This window comes from Neolamprologus multifasciatus, chromosome 23 (assembly GCF_963576455.1).
Source record: "Neolamprologus multifasciatus chromosome 23, fNeoMul1.2, whole genome shotgun sequence".
Lineage (NCBI taxonomy): Eukaryota > Metazoa > Chordata > Actinopteri > Cichliformes > Cichlidae > Neolamprologus > Neolamprologus multifasciatus.
The window spans coordinates 5,718,919-5,736,242 of NC_140460.1; the positions used below are offsets into that span (position 1 = coordinate 5,718,919).

General features: G+C 40.7%; 1 protein-coding gene and 1 long non-coding RNA gene across 2 annotated transcripts in view; one reads left to right on the forward strand and one right to left on the reverse strand.

The window, feature by feature from the left end:
• LOC146490816 (uncharacterized) overlaps positions 1-10,297 on the forward strand; it is a 14,960-nt gene extending 4,663 nt beyond the window's left edge. The window contains exons 1-2 of the long non-coding RNA XR_014872181.1: positions 1-6,679; positions 6,760-10,297. The exon at positions 1-6,679 is cut by the window's left edge and continues 4,663 nt beyond it. This is a non-coding gene — a long non-coding RNA (uncharacterized LOC146490816). The remainder of the gene's footprint in view (positions 6,680-6,759) is intronic.
• yjefn3 (YjeF N-terminal domain containing 3) overlaps positions 1-17,324 on the reverse strand; it is a 61,080-nt gene that overhangs the window by 19,348 nt on the left and 24,408 nt on the right. The window lies entirely within an intron of this gene.

Here is a 17,324-nt window from a genome sequence, read left to right on the forward strand (position 1 = left end):
TTAATCTATAAAAAATACCCAAAAAAGGACAAATGAAGAAACGGGAGGCCTAAAAAAACTACAGCAGACCTGAAACGGGACCCGAGAGACTGTCGGTGCATTCAAAGATTCAAGATTCAAAGTGTTTATTGTCATGTGTCACAAGAGAAAAGGAATTTCTTTGTGCAATGAAATTCTTTCCTTGTTGTCCACCCACAGATGCCGATTAATATATACAATAGAAATAGAACATATAAATACTAATAGTACAAATAAATAGCTGAAGACAGAAAAGGAGACAAAATATGGAGATTTGAAACAGATGTGTGCAAAAGAGCTATAGCTTAATATGCTGGCTTAATATGTAAGATATATAGAGTTAACATGAGCCTGGTTAGTTAGTCTATGCATATGTCCCACCTGCACAGTACTGTAATGCAAATTCTAACATGCTGATATTAAGTGCTTTTCTAATGAGGAATAAATGCAACAGAATTTCATGCAAATGACACAAGGAGACAAACTGGAATATGGCATCTTTCACTGTAATCGATCCAATATACATTTTACTTAACGTGATAAATGCCAGTCTCAACATAGGGACTAAAAATGAAGTCAGCCCACCTCAAGTGTCAGTAGGGGGAGCATTTTGACACAAATGTTTATTCTAGTCTGTCTCCAATTGTAAAATATCCCACTTTACAAAACAAAAAAAAAGTCCATGGCGGTAACCATAAATGTCTGCACAGATTACTTTATATCCGCTACACTTGTGTGTCCTCTGCTGTATTTTCATTAGGCCTCAGTCACACAGGTGTACTTGGTGAGTGGTAGTCAAACTTGAAAAAAACATGATGAAAGCAGAAATGGAAAACATGCAAAGTAAAAAAGCAACAAGCAATGGAGACAACTGACCTTCAGAGTTTGGCCTTATCATTCCAAGCAAGAGAATTGGAAAACATTTGGTGTGATGCATTTCATAGCGTCACTACAACTCTGCAAATATTGTAGTTGTCAAGTGCAAACTACAGCTGACAGCGACAACAAAAGCAATTTCAAGGGGATTTTTGGAGCAGCACCATATACTTTGCAATTACCGGCAACCACTTGCCATCTCGTGAGTAAACACGTGTTTTTCCTCTTGCAACCTGTGATTGCCAACGAGTCAATCTATTGGTCTCTAGGCCTGTATAACTGAGCCCTTAAAGCCAACATGTCAAACTGTACATGTCAGTTGGGGAAAATTCATATCAGCATGATTCATCCTTTAGGCAACAATAATATTGTCATGGTCTCCATGCCTCCCTGGCTGACTATCTCAGGCCACATGTTTTCTGTTTTTGTTTTTGTGCTCTCTCTCTTTCCCCCCTGTCTCTCTTCTGCCTGGGCGGAGCTCACCTCAGGGTCCCGCCTCTGGCCCACGCACCTGCCCTGATTGTCACACATGCTGCTAATCCACCTGTTATTCTGAGTACTACTTAAGATGGCGATTCTGTGGTTCTCATCGCTGGATCATTGAGTAACCCGTGTTAGTTAGCCCGGCAACCAATATCTGAATCTGTGTGTTTTCCCTAGCCTGTTTCTGACTAAGCTGCTCTTGTAAATAGATTTCCCTGGACCTGTTCCCGTTTCCCCGTGTGGATTGTCTGAGAGCGACTGAGTGGCGAAGTGTGTTAGAGTCGGAGCATGAGTGGCTGCGGAGGAGAGTGGAGCGTTTTCTGGAGAGCATCGGTGTGTGGACTTTTCCCCTTTTCCCTCTTGCGGACCCTGGAGCCCTGAATCTCTTTGCAAAAGGAGGTCTGAGCCTCAGTCTGTCTGAAACCTGTGACAAATATCTTACAAAAATGTCTGTGCAGTTGTCTAATGAGATAGATGGAGTCTAGTCTGAGTCAAAGTACAAGGTTGCCTAATCGATGAACTATGTTATCCCTAAGTTTATGCCTTGTATGGACATATAAATGACTACAGAATCATAAAGACACTAGTAGTGATGTATGGACCAGACGAAGGAATATCATAGAAATTCAGGTGAAATCGCCAGAAATAAGCAGAGACAAAAAATGTGAAGGTGGGTCTGTGTGGATGAATTTCACATTTGTTTTCTGTCACCTTCTTTTTGTAAAACTCTATCTCTCAAGTGTATTAACACATGCTCACACCGTTCTGAAGAGTGGAAAACTAAATATGAACCACAAAATTTAAAAAAAATAAATAAAAAGCAAAACAAAACAAAAAAACAGGATTGTTAAGACAAAAATACACCACACTCTCTTCATGAAATATTTTGGCAGACATTCTTCTGCTTTTATCTGCCTCCTTTCGATCTCACACCCTGGTAGCAACTTCCCTTCATTTCTGTCCTTTCGTCTCCAGTTTTGCCAATCTTACTTTATTTACCTCCTGACCCAGTATGAACCTTCCAGATCCCTCAGGTCATCTGGATCCGGTCTTTTATCAGTTTCCAGAGTCAGAACCAGACACGGAGAAGCTGCATTCAGCTTTTATGCTCCTTATATCTGGAACAAACTCCCAGAAAGCCTCCGATCAGCTGAAACACTCAGTTTATTTAAATCCAGGTTGAAGACTCACCTGTTCTCAGCTGCATTTGAATAAAGCACCAAATCCACACTTTTAAGCTTAAATTTCAAAACTTACATTTTAACTACTGATTTTATCTACTGTTCTGATTTTATCTGTTTTGATTTTATATACTGTTTTGTTTGTTTGTTTGTTAATTAGTTTGTTTGTTTGCTTGTTTTAATCAATTTTAAATCATGCTTTTTATTTGTTTTTGTTTCTAATGTCTCTGTAAAGCACTTTGAATCACCTTGCTGTTGAATTGTGCTATACAAATAAACTTGCCTTGCCTTTATTGCCTATCGATTCTGCATTCTCTCCCTCTGCCACTCTTGTCCTCCCTTTTTGCCGCAACCCATTTCTCTGTTGTTCTGATCGAGGTTTAGCACTTCGCTGAACCGGAGTGATGCCACATGGAAAGGTGACAGAATGAAAGAAAGAGAGAGAAAAGCACAAGAGAGGGAGGGAGAGGGAGAGCACACACGGGAAATGACTCACCAACAGTTGATTTAATCTGTTTGGCTTTATTATTTTTTTATGTACACGCTTTTTGATCTGAGAAACGCCTTTAGAGGGAGAGTGGAGCAGGTAGATTCAGAGGTAAGTCTACTGTCATCATCATTCATTGCAAGCATCACTTTAATCATTACTCAAGATAATCTCGTTATAGACCTTCAGCCATGTTCCGCTAAAAGGTTTTGGTCATAATTTTGATATCATGCTGATAGTCATCCATGCGTCATACCCTGCTAAGCATTAAAGGGGCTTGTACTATGTTGCAAAAAGACGACTCCCCTGCAATTATAACAAGATTATCAGCGGGCTTTGTCAAGCTTATGTCTGTATGTGTGCATCTAATTTAACATGTGTCAACTCAGGACACCTTTCATCATCAATTGGACCGCCTGCAGCGTGCCTCCAGGAAGTCCCACAGCATCCAAGGAAGGTATAGGGCAGAAGAGAAATGCAGCAAGGTTCACATACAAACTGTCTACATTTAAGAGAAGACAGATGTGTGACTGCTGGTAATAAAAATAAAAGAGGGAGAGAGTATATCTGAATGGATGAATATATAGATGTTTTTATATGTTAGGGCTCACACAAACGCATTCTTTATTAGGACACAAGCTATAAAATTCCAGGATCTGGTGAAGTTTAAAACAGTGCAAATAATATATAAGGCAAGGAAAGGGATGCTCCCAATCAAAATAAGTAAATGGTTCTTAGAAAGAGAAGGGAGGTATCATTTTAGAGGGAAGTGGAATTTAAAATTACAAAGAGTAAGAACAACATTGAAAAGGATGTCTATTTCAATAGCGGGAGTTAAATTCTGGAATGAGTTAAAAGAAGAAATAAAGGTCAGTAGTGATATAAACCAGTTTAAAATAAAACTCAAAAAAGAAATTTTAAATAAGTAGAAGAATGAAGAAAATGCAATTAACCCAAGACAGCAGTCAAACTGATGTTTGTTTTCTTCTGCAAATTAGCAAATCTAAATATAGTTTTAGTTGAACATGAGAAAAAAAAAATTTTGTGATGTTATGTTCAAAGTTGAAGGCGTTGTATACATTTTTGTTGTTCAAATTTAGATGATGAGGATGTAAACCTGTGGGGGTAGGGCTAAATAAGTATATACTTCTGCCTACTCCTTTTCAAACAACTGCATGGAATGATTTTATGAAACGTTGGTGAACGTATATGTTTGAAATAAAAAAAGAACTGAACTGAACTGAACTGAAATGTTTATGTTCATGAATGTAGACAAAGTAGCAAATGTATTTTGGTTTGATAGATGTGAAATAGTAAACTCCCTCCAGCTTAAGTGAACACGGTGCAGAATAATCCAGAATAATCATAGCGAGCCAAAATCAAGCGAGCATGACTCATTAGAGGTGTCGAGTGTGTAACTCTATTCAAACTGACGTGTGTATATTGCTGAAGGCATAAAGATTGTGTTGTTTTATGAGTGGTCCTATAGCTTGTCCACTTCTATGTCCTGTCATATGCTTGAAAATGAAAAACAAATATAAAATTGTAATGATTCACTCTGTATAATTGGCTTGTTGGGGGGATCAGGTGCCACAGCGGTGGAAGCGTCGCTTCAACAGTCTCAGCTGGCAGATAGGAGTTGGCTCTGAGCCGCCATATGGTCCCTTTCTAACTGGTCAGCATGAGCCCCGTCATGCTGCTCAATTCTTATCAAATCAGGACGCTATGATTCACTTTTTTCAAGTCTCCTTAGGCGATAATTTAGGACTTGCTGTGTGTCATGTGTCTGTGTGTGTGTATGAGAGAGAGAGAGCCATAAAAATCACATCCATACGACTATCTCCGGTGGTATCATTCTTTTAAATCTGCCTTAATCAGTTTAGTTGCCTGCTCATGTTCCTCATATCCGGTACAACGAGACAGACATTCTTGAGATAATCTCAATCAGCGGCTCCTCCATTTGCTCTCATAACTCATTTCATCCTCCAGCAGACATGTACCTGTAGATACGAAAGATGAACAAGGATCATATTAACCTAAAGCCACAGGTGATGGCAAGTTCATTTCGGTGTTACATTTCCTGCATGTGTGAGAGAGTGAGTGTTCCCAGGTTCTAAAAATATCCATGAGTCAAGTCTGCTTATCCCTCATTTTTAGATGTCATGTGATTGCACAAGGAGAAGAGCTTCTATCCAGGTGGATGAGCACCCACCTACACACACGCACTCGTAAGCATACAGGTCACACAAATGTACTGAAGTACACGAGACAAACAGAGGTGCTCACGCACCCACATACCCACAGGTTACATCATCCCATGCCCCGTCAGTGGTCTTTAATCTCTGCCTCTCCTTTAAACCCAGTCTCTTCAGTTTGATGCCAGGGGCCATAAGGATCATAAATTATAGGGCATGCGTTGTCACATCCTGTTTCTTTCTCCTGAGACAGATCTTTGTCCTCCAGGTACTGGAGGCAGAGCAGAATGGATAACGCAATTTATAAGGCCACTGGCCAGGACACGCAAGAAAGATGACCCATTTATGTTACTAAGTGACCTGAAGTTTAAAAACAAACTATGTATCAGATGAATTAGTTGTCCTGAGCTGCTGGAGAAGCTGCTCATCAGCCTGGCTGTCATGTTTGGATGAACATACAGTTCATCTACCCATCTCTAGATTAAGGTCGAGATTTATTTTACAAAAAGTAAGCATCCATTTTTTAATGTTTCTGTGCAATACTAATGATGGTCTATACAAGGAAAAGGCGACCCAGTTTTTCTCCCTCGTGGGCCCCTTATGCACAGCCCTGGTGTCCTAGCAACAGAGTTACCAGAATCACTTGACTGAACATAAAGAAGAAAAAAAAGGTCAGTACACGCTTTACTATAGATGAATACATTACTTTACCCACAGCATTCTGTGGTTAAATTTATCATCCGCAATACACAAGCCCTCACCACCACTGAATATGATATGGAAGCTTTAGCTTGCAGTGCTTTTTCGAGTGATTCACATATAAACTGCTTGATTTTCTAGTGGCACCTCTGAACAGGGAAACACGATCACTACCCGTTTTGAATCAGCTATATTCTTCAACATTTATCTATACATTATGTATGCAACTATCAGAAAAGTTAGGAAAGCTTCTGGGGTCTAAAGTATTAAAGCGATGTCCTGGAAGTAAGTGAAGAAGAGATAAGGAAAGGTGGGGAGAGAACAGAGGCGGAGAAAGTGACACAGTATAATTAGCACAGCCACTGGCGGTGTTGAGATACAAAGAAACAAGTCAGACTAATAAAAACCTGCCATGAAGAGGACAGTCTTCCTACAGCCTTCTCTGCTATATGTGGCTAAATAAACACTTTTCAGCCAGAGTGCAAGCTGAGAGCACCAAGCCTCACCAGGGCATCCTGAGAAAGTGTTTAATCAGTGTCAGCAGTCTATCTTTATGTTCTTTATGCTGACTGGGAACTGGTAGGACTATTGAAAGCAGCCAAAAAGAAACATGTGGTTTTTCCTCTATTTCAGGTCAGTCTATAATCCCTCTAGGCCTCTGTTTGCAGCTCTAACACCCATTTAGCTCCAGATGTCACGGCTGGTTAACTACAGAACACAGAGTAACAGTTTGTGTGTGTGTGTGTGTGTGTGTGTGTGTGTGTGTGTGTGTGTGTGTGTGTGTGTGTGTGTGTGTGTGTGTGTGTGTGTGTGTGTGTAGGTGTGTGTGTGTGTGTGTGTCCGGGGGTGAATCACAGGATGATCAATAAGCAGGAAAAGAATGGAAAAATGAAAGCAGGATGTACAATACACATAAAAAAGATGTGTGTCACGTGCCAAGAGGTGTGGCTTTGCTTTTGTGTTCTATTTATCTTTCAGGTGTCAAGCCTCCACCTATTGGCCAGTTCGAAGTTGATTGGCATGTGTCTATTGGCTGGTCTGGGCCCAGTTGGCCAATCACACGCCGAGGATCACTACAAATGAGCAGCTCCCTGGCCAGCTGGTGGCTGCTGGCTTCTGCTATGACAAACATTTGCGAACAGGCTTCTTTGTGTTATGTGTGGTGGGATGCTGGACATTTACATGCTTCCCCTAGGCAGCATCATTAGAAGACATAGCATACATTTTCACTGCTATGCAGATGACACCCAGCTCTATCTGTCCATGAAGCCAGATAACACACACCAATTAGTTAAACTGCAGGAATGTCTTAAAGACATAAAGACTTGGATGGCCACTAACTTTCTGCTTCTTAACTCAGATAAAACTGAGGTCATTGTACTCGGCGCTGAAAAGCTTAGAAATATGGTATCTAACCAGATTCTTACTCTGGATGGCATTACCTTGGCCTCCAGTAACACTGTGAGGAACCTTGGAGTCACTTTTGACCAGGATATGTCCTTCAACGCACATATTAAACAAATATGTAAGACTGCGTTCTTCCATTTGCGCAACATCTCTAAAATTAGAAATATCCTGTCTCAGAGTGACGCTGAAAAACTAGTTCATGCATTTATTACTTCCAGGCTAGACTACTGCAATTCATTATTATCAGGATGTCCAAAAAACTCACTGAAAAGCCTTCAGTTAATCCAAAATGCTGCAGCAAGAGTACTGACAGGGACTAGAAAGAGAGAGCATATTTCTCCTGTTTTGGCTTCCCTTCATTGGCTTCCTGTTAAATCCAGAATTGAATTCAAAATCCTGCTCCTCACATACAAGGTCTTAAATAATCAGGCCCCATCTTATCTTAATGACCTTGTAGTACCATATCACCCTATTAGAGCACTTCGCTCTCGCTCTGCAGGCCTACTTGTTGTTCCTAGAGTATTTAAAAGTAGAATGGGAGGGAGAGCCTTCAGTTTTCAGGCCCCTCTTCTGTGGAACCAGCTTCCAGTTTGGATTCAGGAGACAGACACTATCTCTACTTTTAAGATTAGGCTTAAAACTTTCCTTTTTGCTAAAGCATATAGTTAGGGCTGGACCAGGTGACCCTGAATCCTCCCTTAGTTATGCTGCAATAGATGTAGGCTGCCGGGGGATTCCCATGATGCATTGAGTTTTTCCTTTCCAGTCACCTTTCTCACTCACTATGTATTAACAGACCTCTCTGTATTGAATCGTATCTGTTATTAATCTCTGTCTCTCTTCCACAGCATGTCTTTATCCTGTCTTCCTTCTCTCACCCCAACCGGTCGCAGCAGATGGCCGCCCCTCCCTGAGCCTGGTTCTGCCGGAGGTTTCTTCCTGTTAAAAGGGAGTTTTTCCTTCCCACTGTCGCCAAAGTGCTTGCTCATAGGGGGTCATATGATTGTTGGGCTTTTCTCTGTATCTATGAAGTGCCTTGAGGCAACATTTGGCGCTATATAAATAAAATTGAATTGAATTGAATTGGACAGGTAAGCTGGGGTACCCTATACACTGATTGCAGGCGTTAAACTGTTAGACACACTAGGTTATGCGGTTGATGCCACTTTTGCATGTTTTCACCGACCTTTTGTCGAGCAGCTAGGTAGGCCTTTTGTTTTGCATTTTTGTTAGGCCCTGGGAGCTCTCGACCTCTTTTTGTTTCATTACTTTCTTTGATTTGGCTCAACCGCCCAGTCCTCCTCCCCCACCTTTTTTCTTATAGATTCCAATAAATCCTGCCTGATTCTTAACTGTCCTGTTGTCCTCCTCCTTCATTGATTGTGGTTGTCCGGCGTTGCTGTCTCCTTCCTGCCTTTGCCACCACCATGGTGGGGGGGATGTAACAATGTGCCTTTTAAAAATATATTTCTACAGGTTAAATCACTTCGTACATATTGTATATATTGTTTACCTATAACTGTTCCTGCAAATAGCAAAACACAACCAAGCTGCCAATTGCAAAACTATCCTGTCAAAATTGTGATATGAAATAAGGGAGTTATGTGGTCTACAAAGGTGCTGTGTGGCTAAAATCAGAAAGAAATCTAAAAGAAACTTCAGCACAATTTTTCCTATAAATTTACTGCTTCTACAGTTTACATTTTGCTGCCGGTCTTGGGGAACATGATGACATTAAAAACAAGTTATAGTATACAGGCTTTTTTTTTATTCCAGTTCAGGAGTATTAAGACTACACTGACCATATTACTGATATTAGTATAATGGTGATAGGAGCCAAGTCTTCCTGACAGGAGAGTGAACCAGCAGGACCACTCCCTCTATGACAGGGGTGTCAAACTCAAATACACAGTGGGCCAAAATTCAAAACTGGAACAAAGTCGCGGACTAACATTAATATTTATTGAAATATATTTATTCCTCCAGATATAAGAATGAATCTTTTCTTATGGACTCAAACATGTTTTGTTGAAAAACTGAATATGGAACAAGCAAAGCTTAATACTAAACAATATATATATTAGCTGTATAATACCAGTAGGCCAGCTCTAATAATAATTTGGTATGGCTTCGCGGGCCAAATGTAATTAGGCTGCAGGCCAAATTTGGCCCGCGGGCCAGAGTTTGACACCTATGCTCTATGAACATGACCAATAAGATCATGATCAGTACATGCCAACAGGATACAGCTGGTTTGCAATATGTATGACAAAGCGATATTTTAAGCAGTCACATAATTTCATGAGTTCTTTATCATGTTGTGTATGCAAAATATGTTAAAATTGAGAATCTTATGTTAATTTAATTGTAAAAGTACCTGAAAAAAGACAAACGTGACCTTCACCTTGAACACAGTGTAAATGATAACCGATATTAGGTATTGGTTATAATTTTGTTCTAGTTCTTGTAAATTGTGGCTGAACGGATGAAAGACACTGTACACTGTGCTCACCGGTCCTTTGGCCAGACAATCTAAAGTTGAAAAATAGTGAAATAATAATAATTCTGAAAGACTCTGTGGCTGCAAGAGGGATTAAATATTCACTCGTTAGGTAGTGTGAAGCTATGCTGTTGTAAAAACCTGCTGAAATGTGATCTACACCAGCGGTCCCCAACCCCCGGGCCTCGGACCAGTACCGGTCCGTGAGTTGTTTGGTACCGGGCCGCGAGAGTTGAGGCTCAGGTGTGAAATGTATAGTTTTCAGGGTTTTTATCGGTTTTCAGCATTATTTTGTTATCATTTTTATCATTTACTTGGTTTTCCTTGGTCTTTTCACGTGTGTTATGAATAAATTTTCTTTTTTTCGGTACCGGTACTAGTTTTATTTTGTTGTATTTATCCGCGACACCTTAAAGGCCGGTCCATGAAAATATTGTTGGGCATAAACCGGTCCGTGGCGCAAAAAAGGTTGGGAACCACTGATCTACACAATACATGCCTAGGCTTATACAAACAGAATTAGCAGCAAGGAAGAAGTTATTAATATAGTCCACCAGTTTCAGCATACTGTGACTGTGAAATGTTGACTTGCAATCTTTTAATTTATTGTTGACTGTATTTGACAACAGTGGATATTTGTTACTGGGAAATACAGGTGTCCTAAAAGTTGTTTATCCACTGCATCCACTCCAAAAAACACAGGGAGAAGTGGACATCACCAGACCTTTAGGACATGTATGTTGCAACATTTGCATCTGACCCTCTGTGCAGCTTAAGCCCCAGCCAGTTATTCCCGTGGGAGCCGTAAGACAGGTTCAGCTGTCGAGTGGAGGATGCACACTGATTCCAGCAAATATGAATTTGTCAGGTCTGTTTGTGATTTTTGCATTTGTAAGTCTTGTTGTAGTCATCAAGTTATTAATCTACAATTACACTCAGCAAAAAAGCTTAAAAGTAGCCGATGAGTATAATGAATGGCTCTGTGAATGCATAGTTTGGAGTTCGAGCCTGCAGTTTGGGTAAAGCTGAATATAAAAATCTTTTCAGTGTATTTTGTTGTTGTGTATTTCCATGTGTTGTTGTTGTTTCCATGACGTGTCCCCATTACAGGCTTTGATGGCCCTGGAGGAATGCAGTGGGCCTCAGCTTAGTTGGTTTGGTTACAAAAGACTAATCTCCCTTTTTGCTCACACTTTTTACGTTCTATTTTGTAGCACGACCAATAAAAGGCAAGACGGGAGAATCCCCAGGCAGAGCCAGAGGAGGACAAAAAATGAGAAGGATGCTGCTGCTGAAAACTCTCCAAGGATGCCTTTGAACTCCCTCCACATAGATTGTTCACTTTCTTCCTACCTAATCATCCTCGGAATGCGTGTACGGGTAAAAGTGTGTGTGCGCTTCTGCCACAAGTACGTGCGTGTGTGATCTAATTCCTTCACTCCTGAGAAATTCTCTTTCACGGGGCAAACTATGCAGTGTTTCATATGGCAAAAGCAGGTGGGTCAACTGAAAGGTTGATACAGAACACATCCAGCACATAAAAACCAGAGAACATATTAATGAGAAAGCCTCAAACCCACACTGCCACTGTGTCTCAGTGTCTCCCACCTAGTTGCTCATAAGCTGCACGCAAAGTGTTGCTTTGTTTCTGACAAAACTGTATCCCCACCCAAGCGCACCTGCATGTGTACACACACTCAGTGTACTAGTTGTTTATAATTGATGAGCCCAGCAGTAGGGGAAACCATGAGAGGGACCAGAGAGACCATCGAATTGAAACTGGCATTCGGCCGACCTTTCGTAACTTCGCTGGCATGTGAGCGCGCACGCGTATGTGTGTGTGTGTGTGTGTGTGTTTGTATGGGTGGTTGGGTTTACGATGCCTGGGAGGCAGGTGGCAAAGAAGAAATGTCTCAGAGGTGTAAGGAGATCAAGGCTAACGGCGAGAAATGATGAGCGTATACTTCAGAGATGCTTTGATGATGATGAGAGAGTTGAGGAGCTACAGAGTAATATTCCAGCGAGACGCTTCTAATGAGAGCAGAGCAGGCAGGGGTTTCAATAAACCTGGACACAACTCTGAGGGTGGGCTATTATTCTCTGATATGTGTCAATCACATAAACCTAACACTCTTCTCTCTGTCAAATGGAGTTTTACACAAGCAATTAGCCTGCCGCTGTGGTGGTGTTGGATTATAGGCCCCACAATGTCAGAAATGACTATCAAATTCCAGCTGCCGCTCAAACATCCTCACAATTCCGCTCGCCCTTGGCACCTTCCACGACTGACAGATGAGTTTGTCTGGTAAAGGTCCGTGCATGCAGCTGTAACCTCAGGCTACTAACGGCTTTTACATTGACAGATTTAGCTGCATAATGTGTGCACATGTGGCATTTCCCATACATTAGGAACAGATTGTCACGCAAGCTGCGCAGCCCGAGGAGCCTGGCAGGGTGTCGTATATGAGAATCGGTGGGTTTTTGCATGCAGCTGTGTGATCGTGTGAGTCCTGGGGGGGCACACATTTTGTCTGTGACAGTGTATATGTGTGCATAGAGTCGGGCTTCCTCGCCACCATTGAAGATGATTAGGAGGTGAAAGTGCAATAGTAGCGAAAGAGGTAGGCACAGATGTGTCAGCTACATGCTGCAAAGGTGTGATGTGGGGGTGGAGCCATCATGCAGAGCCTGCTTCCGTCGCTGCTGCCCACACAGACAGACAGCTCATAGCTAATAGAGTGAAAACTGTCATTGGCAATCATTTTCATTCACAGGTATCTTTTCATCTCACTACAACATAAAAGTTTATTTATTTAAGTTTATCACTAAAAAGTCTTGCTTTAACTCGCTTCAACAGGAGATACATCTCATGCATGTAAGCAGAGCAGTCAAGTAGATTTTTAGTATTAATATGCATAACTAATTGCATGCTCGTTATTCAATCTCCTCGAGGATGACTAATCTCATTACCTTGACCTTGACTGTGTGGTGAAGGGAAATTGAATTGACAGGGGAGCTTTAACTCTTGCTGCTTTGAAAAATACATCTCCATTTATTCTCATAGTCCTCCACACAGACCACATTTGCACACTACCGATCAGATATATGGATAGGATGTTGGTCCAATCTGGACTTAAACTGGAAACTCATACCTTGGGAATATTACATGGTTTGTACACTATCCTTTTTATTTTCCTTTTTTCTTCTTTTTTTTACTTAACTGTAAATTGTGGCCAATGTGAGTTGATAAAGCTAAAAATGGACGGGCTGCACCAATGCAGGCCTGTATAAAATTAATAGTGAGCAGAAATGAGTTCAGCTTATTGGTGCAACGTTTCATACCAGTCCCAGTTTCTCATGTGGCCCCATGAGAAACTGAATAATACATCCCTGATAAATAGGACAATAGCTAAAAGGACAGTTCAGCATAATACTTGTTGTGTTTTTATTTCAAATACTTAAACATAATGTGTTTTCAGTGACCTAATTCCTATTATTTCATTTCAGCTATCTCCGATCAGCTCCAAATACTCTTGTATGCTTCTCTTTACGCCTCTCTTACTCCTCTAAAGAAAGCGGTGTGGAGCTAGATCAGGCATAAGACGTAAAACTTTGTTTTGTAAAAGTCTGAGGTAGTGATGTACACACAGCGCACATACAACAACAGAATTACAGTTTGTCGATAAATCAAAATCAAATCACAAACAGATTTTTTTTGCTGTCCACCCACACAATAAAAACAGAATGTGGCAAAACATAACAGACCTGGTTTGTTCAGGGGTTGTGGCGTTTGTTCACACAAACATGCCAGCAGAAATGAAAGAGAAACAGGAATGAGTCAACATCAAAGCCTTGGATATTTGATGTAGCCAATGAACTCAGGCCAAACCCTCTTGGACAAAACAAACCGTGAAGACATGAAGTAAAAAAAAAAAAAAAATTACATATATATATATATATATATATATATATATATATATATATATATATATATATATATATATATGGTTTAGCGGTTTAAAATAGTCAAAAAAAGGACAAGGACTGAAAAAATAATAAATCCTCAGTGCATGTCTCATATAATGCAATAGCTACACGTTTTCAGTGCCACAGACTGAATTCATTAAGACAACAAGTATGTGTGTAGTGTAGGAGTAGGTGGCAATTCATGCATTAATGTGGTAGCATATGTTCATGTTTATGTGTATATAATAGTATGAGAGTATAAGAATGAAGTGTACAGGGATTAAGACTAAAGCTGAAGGGGGTTACCATAACATTGTGGTCACCTGAGGTCATGCTAATTCAGAACTAGTTTGAAATATGTGCTGTATTGTCATAACATTTATTCAACAGCCTCTCACAAAGACCTTCTATGGGTACAGGCTGGACTCGCCCAACCTCGTGCCTCTGTTTGTGTTTTCTTAGAGGATGCTAGGTTAGTTATGAACAGTGTTGGGTAAGTTACTTTAAAATAGTAACTTAGTTACATTACTAGTTACTTCTATCAAAAGTAACTCAGTTACTTCAAGTTACTCGTTACTTTCAAAGTAACTAGTTACTAGGGAAAGTAACTTTGGTTTTACTCAGAATTCTCTTGTTAATGTGTTGCTTCCATAACTTTGCCAGTCTTCTAGCTTGCTTACTTGCCACAAGTGCACTGTGCCACCTACCAATAGAAAGGAAAAGATAATGTGCATGTTTCCACGAGAGAAATCCCACGCCTGGACCGTCATTGATTGCTGCCATGATTCTAGCCTACGTCACAGCGTCATGTGCGCCTTTTACATCCAACACAAAAACTGCACTCGTGATGCTTTGATTGTACTCAACTTACTGTATTGTAACTCGGAAATTCTGCCTTCTGAATAGGAAGATGTAGGTAACACCAGACTGCAGATGAGCTGCATACAGGGCTGGACGGGGACAAAAAATCGGCCCGGGCGTTTTGACTAGAGACTGGCCCACCATTATAGGAAAAATCATAAAGCCTTTGAATGAAAACAAACGCTGTTGTGACAGTGATGTTCACTGTTTTGATGGTATATATGCATCAATCGTTTGTTGTAAGATTGAGATAATTATTTTTTAAAAGCTAGACATTTTAAATGAGAATAAGAAAGAAAAGTATTTCCTTGTGCCCACCTCTCCCTGTTAATGCCCTACCTGGCCCCCCTGGCAAAACTTTGCTAGATCCGCACCTGCACAGTTACCAGCTGTCAACTACCTAAAAAGGATCCTGGGGTTATGTGTCTCTCAGAAACAGTTCATAACTTCCCTTCAACTCATTTATGTCACCTAAAAGGTAAACCTGTTCCTCCATCACCTGTTCAGCTCTGATGATTCAGTAAGGACATCTCCTGGTTTCATCTTCATGTTTCCCTCTCACCAGATAACCAAACCGACATCATGACCAGCAGCTTTTTTGCAGCTGTGGCTCCAACAAACATCAGCTGATACTAGAAATTAATATTAAATCAATTCTAACAACAGCTGATCAAGCTTAAAAGTGTTGCTGTTGTTTAGCGTGACATCGGCTGGTTTCCTCTTTCTGGCGCAAAGTGGGCGATAAACAAACAAGAGAGCCGATCAGCTGATCATTGATCAGTTTTCATGATTGAAGTAGAAACGGGAGAGGGAGGGGAGAGAATGAAAGAAGAAGAGGCAGCTGTGCAGCGTAAAGACAGAATAACTCCAGCTTTGTGCCTTTTTCATTGTAGCTGAATTACGGGACAAACTGTTCCTTTTCGCCTCAATAAGAAACGCGTAATATTTTCTCTGAATACCAGACGGGACGGTTGGCAACAAACAAAATAAAGTTCAACATCATTAACTTCATAGCACCCACCCAGCTGTATAGAAACTCCGTCATGCTAGCTAGTACGCAGTATGGAAAAAGTCAGAATAACGAAAATAAACTCCACCTAAACTTGGTTTATATCTGACCCAGATAGCCTGCAGGTCACAACTTCTTACCTGAAGTTCAGTTCACACTTGGACCGGCGGCCGCCTCGGGTCTCTTTTCCTTCTGCGTCCCCTTTCCCTCATCCACCTGCTGCCTCCACCACTTGCCAATGTTACAGAATCTGTGGTGGAAGCTCCGCGATAGCCACCACACGAAGTAACGAGTAACGAGCCTATCTAAATCCCAGTAACGACTAACGCGTTCCTGATTTTGGCATAATAACTAGTTACCGTGCTCGTTACCACAATAATAACGTAGTTACTGTAACGCGTTACTTAATAACGCGTTAGTCCCAACACTGGTTATGAAAGCCACACAGAGTAAGTCTGGAGAGTGTTGACCACAAGTGCTGCACTTCCAGCTCACAGAATTATGGCTACAATTGGTAATGCTTGTTTTTCTTTTTCCATCAGCCCTGACATTATCTTCCTTCTTGTATATCTTTGTTAAACCCAATTATAATCATGTGTTGGCAGTGTTATATAAAGTCTTGAGAAATTACATCCAGTGTTGACAATTTTAGTGCCACCCACTCAGTCTCTAATGACTGTGACAGTCCTTGGGCTTTATTTGTACTAATTACAGTGAGTTAAAAGAAATCCACAAAGCCACAGAAGCTTGTGTCCCTGCCCCTCTGTCTGACTTTTTATCATTACAACAGCTATGAGATAATGCAAATGTAGAAATCGGATTTTTAGCTGTGAGAAGAAAAAATCTGAGCAATGTGAGCTAAAAAAAAAAAAAAAAGCTAATAAACTGAAAAAATAAGAGAAAACAAAAGGCAAACCCACAGCTCCTTTCCAAAGTATGTGTTTTCTCTTATTTTCTCTCCCACCCTCCTTATCTGACCGGGGTTTTGATCTGCTCTTTCCAAGTAAACACTGAGTTGATTGCGGCTTGACTCTTTTGTCTGGCTCTCCAGTTTGCTGCCATTCTTACTGCATACCTCTGTCTGCTTTACCATTAACCAGGTGGCTCCCAGGTGAGGGAGTCCAACCTTAGCAACTGTCCATCAAACCCAGAGGAAGGATTCCCCTCCACTTCTGCTGACTGCTTTATTATAACACATTTCAGCCTGGGCTCTGAGGTGTTGTTAGGCAACGGAGAAATGACATCCTTAATACAGCTGTGTTTCCAGGCGATTACAACTGCACAAAAACAATAAAGACTAAATTAAATATTAATAATAATTGCACAAGCAAAATGATTTCAGTTCTAGTGTTTGTACATGAACGTGCGGTGCTGCAGTTGTTTTCTGGCAGCTCTGAACAATAACTAGCCTTAAGAAAGTAACTGGAAGTATGCATTTATGATGATATGCTGTATGTTTGTTGTACCCCACAAAATGAATACAAAAGATAACTCCCAATTAAATTTGGACATTGTTTTTTGCTAGTCTGTTATTAGAATGTTCAAAAACAAACTGCGATTTAAATGTATGATTTGGTTTCTACTGTTCAAATTCGAAAGTAGAGGAGGCGGTAAACAAAAAGAGAGAGACAGAAACAGAGAC